Source organism: Eurypyga helias, unplaced genomic scaffold (assembly GCF_000690775.1).
Source record: "Eurypyga helias isolate BGI_N326 unplaced genomic scaffold, ASM69077v1 scaffold9278, whole genome shotgun sequence".
Lineage (NCBI taxonomy): Eukaryota > Metazoa > Chordata > Aves > Eurypygiformes > Eurypygidae > Eurypyga > Eurypyga helias.
In genome coordinates, this window is record NW_010266341.1 from 137,351 (window position 1) to 143,117 (window position 5,767).

Here is a 5,767-nt window from a genome sequence, read left to right on the forward strand (position 1 = left end):
GGAAGGCACTTTGCTCTGTGGAAACTGTACAAACAGTAGTGCATCTCCCTGGACTGGGCAGTGGAGAGAGGGGAAGTCAGCAACCTGCTGCTTCGATTGCTCCCTGCACCTGAGAAATCTGTGATTTAGTTACTGCTCCGGAATTATTTCTGAATTATAGTTATTCACTGTTAAATCCTTTTTCCTTCTCCTATGCACACTCAAGTCTCCAGATGCTTAATTTCTTTTCCTGGACTTGCTTCTGGTTTATCAGCTCCATTTCCTAAAGTGGCTGAAGCAAAGGTCAGCCCCTAATATTTCCGGAGGACTGATGTTTGCAAGTCTGAGCTCCAACTTGATCATATGAGGATATTTCTTTCATTTAATCTTACAGTAAAATTAATAAAACTGGACCAGATTTGGAATATTGACTAGCTCTTCCTCCTCAAACCTCTTGATACTGAACCATACAGAGCAGAAAACTGGAATTGATTTGTAAAGCAGAAACTGAGTTCAGTGAAAAGCCGGTTGTTCCCCTCCTCCACCATCACTAACATTAGTAAGTATTGTTTGATGCTCATTTCTCTTTCTCGGCTTTAATTTCCTGGAGAATCATATCTGACCAGCAGATTTAGAGGACTGTGACGGTGAGATGTGTTCTTTAACCACAGTGGTCCTGCTGTAGTTGTTTTACAGTAAAATGTGCATGGAACAGGCCACTGGCTGTTCTGCTTGGGTTTGTAAGCATTATGTCTCTTTAAAATGACATTAATAGCAAACAGCATTACCACATGCAATTTAGCTGTTTAGTAGTTACCAAGAGGAGATAATATTTATGCCAGCTTTTTCATGGCAGGTCAATTATTTTGTTAGCACAGGCAACAGTGTATTTGTATTGTGCAACTCTTCCTAGGAACTTAACTGTGCTGGAGGACAGGAAATCATGGGAAGCAGGATGAACTTGAATTAAAAGGAAGGGATTTGTTTTTCTTGTGTTTGGATGCCAGTGCCTGTTGAGCTAGAGTGACATACTGTACAATCTATGCTTCTCCTTACGCAACTAAGCAAAAGGAAGACCTGCAAAAGATTGAAGTAAAAGTGAGTAGACCGTAGTTATTCTTATTTTGAGTTGAGTTTCTTTTCCCTTAGTCTGTTTTGACGCGGTGACACATGGTCTCCACAGGTCAAACCTCTAGTTTGTGGAACAATTTTGCAAGGTGCTGTTTTACAGAACTTCCTGAGCTATGCTTTGGCCAAAGCTGTCCTAATCTGAATGTATAAATGACCACCTAACTCAATGGCGGATACTTAAAATTCAGCCACTTCTGTATGTTTTATAGCTGGTGAGGCCAAGCTACTTTCATAATCTGCCTGCTACCTAAGGACTTCATGACTCAGACTGGGGGAGTTTCATAAATACTTTGCTCATGGTTATTTAAAAAGACACTGTCTTATGAAGTTGTTTAATAGGTGTCTCTTCCCCCTCCTTTTTTTCTTCTCTGCAATCAGCACATTATCTTAATTGCAAAATTGTGCACTTAATGTGGATTAAGCTTGAATAAAAGAGAATGCATTCAATTCAGCTCAAGCACTAGAGGCTGTTAAAACTGACCTGCAAGAAGTTCAAGCTTTAAAAATTTGGACCAGCTGTAGTGTAATTTGTATGGCAATAAATTAAGTGGCTTTTCCAAGTCCTCAATAAGGGCTCAGGCCTTCACCATTGTCAGTGGAAACCGAGCAGTTTTAGGACTATATTGGATTATGTAACATGTCTGACTGTTGGAGTAAAAAGCTCTAAACTAGCTGTATAATTGTTCAGCACTTGGGACTCCTATTTTTATAACGCAGATTACAGCTGTCAAGAGAACCTGTGAGAACCACCTGTATGCCCTTGCAGCTGTTATTCCCTCTGTGCACTTCTTTCAAAACCAAGCTAATATTTTCTCTGGCTCTTTTAAATGCATTACCTCCTTCCAAAATTTCACAGGATGCTTGCCAGTCTCCTCTGAAATATAGAGCCTTCCCAGATTTCACACAGAAGTTTTCCTTTTTTGTTTTGTTTTTTTCTCTCAAGGTTAGTTTTGAGCTCAGTTTGGTTTCTGTTGACTTTATTAGAGATTGAATTAGGCCCTGTAAGAAACCTGAAGACCACTAGCCATTTGAAGACCACACAGCATTTGCTTGAAGCTGGCCCTGCAGTGATTTTTTGTTGTTGTTGTTGTTGTTCCACCACTGGCCAGCATTCAAGCTAGTGGAATTCCACACGCACTTATAAAATTCACTCAAAGCCTATTTATACCAGCTTGCAGTGTGCCTATGAGTTGTGTTTAGTATTTATATGCAATTGCCCTTGGGCTTCAGCTAGGTTTGTATACAACATTAACAGATAATGATTTGTATTCAGTCTCCCTACGGCAGCCTGTATGCAGCAGTCAGCTTTTCCTTTCACTTGGATCAGAAGTTCAGGTCTGGAAGGTGAACTGTGGTATTTTCAGTGTTAAGGAGTCAGAAGAGAGTATTCTTCCCCAGTAGAAATGTCACAGCTATAATCTATCTATCTGGGTTTCCAGCCCCGAAACATATTTTGAACTGATGTGAAATGTGCTGCATTTTAAAATCACTATCTTCTTAGAGCAGTATTGAAATTGCAAAGGAAATGAGGTATGTAGGAGAGCAAGCAGAAAATAATATGGATGGCTGAGAAAGTCAGCCTTGGACTGTGAAGCCCTCACTTTATACTTAGTATATAGACCTAGCCTTACCTGTACTCTTCACTTGTATCTTTTAATGCAGGTTTGGGATTCCTAAGCTATTTCAGTATCTGTGATTGAAACTATCATCGCATTCACCTTGGCAATGAGCTTGTGTATGGTTTTGCATGCAGTGCATAAATTACACTTATCAGGAAGAAAGATTACCTAGGTTTTATTAGTTCCAAAGCATAATAAAAAAAATACACAGTACAGGTTGTGCAGTTAACATGGACAACTTCTTCCTCATTAGGCATATTTGTTTTAAAAGTAGATATAAAATAATACTTAAACATATGAAAAAATAATCAGCAAATACTTCTTGATACCTAGGCCTTTGTACTTTTATCCCCCAGAGTTAAAGGCTACTCCTGAATACATGGGTGTGTTACAGTAAATCTTCAAGGAGCCATTGCACAGGTAAGGGAATGAAGGCATGGGGAGGTTTAAATCAAGAGACTTTCATTATGTGGAATTTGTTGTGGTTTCAGGAGAGCAGCTGCAAAAGTACTGGAAAGAGAAAAGGCCACAATGAACTGGAAAAAGCCAAACCTCTCGTTACAAAGTACTCTGTTTCTGAAACACTTGCAGTATTGCCTAATGATCAAAACCCCCCACATTCTGTTATGCACTGTGCAAAATCTGTCGAAGTTGACCATACAGTTAAAAGCTGGGGGGAGATTACAAGGTAAAGTAGTATGATATATAGAATAATTTGTTGGCGGTGTCCAGAATGAAACTAAGGGTTTCTGATGCCTTGGAAAATGAGTCGGAACTATAATGCTTCACTCAAATTATTTACAAATAAATGTTTTGTACAAAACATATAATGCAAGATTCCAGAATCACAGGGCAGGAGATAGATTCCTTGTTTGGAGTTCAGAGTCCTGAGCCTCAATTTAGCAGCATTTCATCCAAATGCTGAATCTCTGGTTTTTTCCATTTTCTTTTCCTATCCCAAGTGTTTCTGTAGCTAACTGGAGCGTCCTTCGTGCTTTACAGCTTCTGTAGGCCCTGCTGTTTCACACTCCTTCTCACACTCTGCTACTAAAACAAAAGCTGTTCTCCTTTATTTGCATTTAGACTCCAGAGAAAACCCCTCTGACCAGTACGTACATGGGTTGTATTCGTAACAGTCAAGGCAAGAGTGGACTGTGGGCTGCTCATTCGACTTTATTAGATGTCAGGTGTTCCTGGTGTGTTCTGTGCTAAGCTTAAAGTAAAGCTGTGTGTCCCTGTCAGAAAGCTGAAGATGTTTTAAGTCTTGTCCGTGCTTAAGACCTTTACAACTGCAACACACAAATTAGGTGAGATATTCCCAAGGACAAATGACACTGCAGCCTGTTGAAAAATCGTCCTTTAATTGCCAGTCTGACCTGGACTTTCATCATGATAGTCTGGCCCTGAAGACCAACAGGCTACCTGAGAAGATCATCTACACCAGCCCATAAGATGCTTACTGTGCCTGACTTCTCAGGCTTTAGAGAAAGCCAGACAAACCCAGCAATCACCGTCCCTGTGTGCAAACACTGGTATCATCTCTGAGCCTTCCAGACTCCTGCTGATTCAGCTATCCACTCCAGAAGGGAGCTAACTGCTTTTTACAGTGAGCTGATGAATTACAGCAGCAGATGTACACACATGGGTTGTTGGAAGTGTATACAAACCCAGTGTATAACAGCAGACTGAATGCTATAAAACAGTTTGTGCATAAGGCTTGATAGGGTTTAGGCAGCTCTGCCCTCTGGGCGGAAATGAATCCCCTGTCAGGTCTAAGATTTCTCTCACTGCAGCCACCACCTTTTTCTTTTATTTTCTTTTTTTGCTTTCTTTAACTGAATGGAAACTTAGGAAGAGGAATCATATGGCATAAATGATGAGTTTAACAACAATATTGGTTGTAAATGCCATTGTGCACTAGGACTTTTGTAATTAATGTCTGTAGAGAGAAAAACTACAGCAAACTAACACTGCACAGAAGGTTGATCGTGTGCTCTATTAACACAGCTCAGCCAGTCACTAGATTTTTCTGTGCAGGAACAGTAATGAGAAAACATACAGCAGCCAGGAACTCCTGTATGAAAATGGAAATTACATTATCAAATGTGCTGGGCTGAGAACACTGGAACTGAAATTATTACCTTTAAGGAAGGCACCATCTACTTTGCATGCGATTATACAAATATGGTACATGCCAAATACATATAGATGGTAGCTACAGGATGTGTTGCAGAGGTGTGGACTACAAGAGTGTAGCTTGTGCTCTGGACTGCCGTGCTGTTATTCTGCCTTGTCTGGGAAAAGCTTCTCTTGGCTGCCAGTTTTACGCAGAAGCTCTGACAAGTATTTCCTCCTCTTTCTACAAACCCATAATTCTTCCTGGTTTTCCAAAACAAAAAAAGACCTGCATTTGCATAAGGTAGTAACTTAGTCACAGGACAGTGATGGATTTACCCTTAATCACATAATCATTGAGTAACTATTTGAGATTAGATAAAGAAAATCCCTCTACTTGAAAGGGGAAATTCCTGTCTCATAGCTGAAAAAGGCTTGAGGTACTGAACAGCACTTTCAGCTTGTTTTAGATTGAAAGAAATAACTATGTAATACTTGTAAAGCTTTCAGTCTCACTTCATTTTACTCTGTATAGCTGGCTTTATTGGTGACCAGGAAGAAACCTGGGGAAGCATTCACACAATGTCTTTTAGGCACCTAATTTACAGATTTAATTCCCCACCCCACCCCCACCCTGGCAGCTTAGGCATCTGCCTCTGAAAGCTTTGGATTTGCACCTAAATCAGATGTTTTAAGTAGCTGGTGTGAACGTCTTACCTGATGAGGGAGTGTAAAAGGGGAGAGAAAACCTAAAATAATCTCTGAAGCATTTGTCAAAACTATTTTGTGAACAGACTGTGTATCCATGCGTATCCTTATCCTGGGTTGTATCCAGAGAAGCATGGCCAGAGGGTAGAGGGAGGGGATTCTCCCCCTCTGCTCTGCTCTGGGGACACCCCACCCGCAGTTCCGCATCCAGGTCT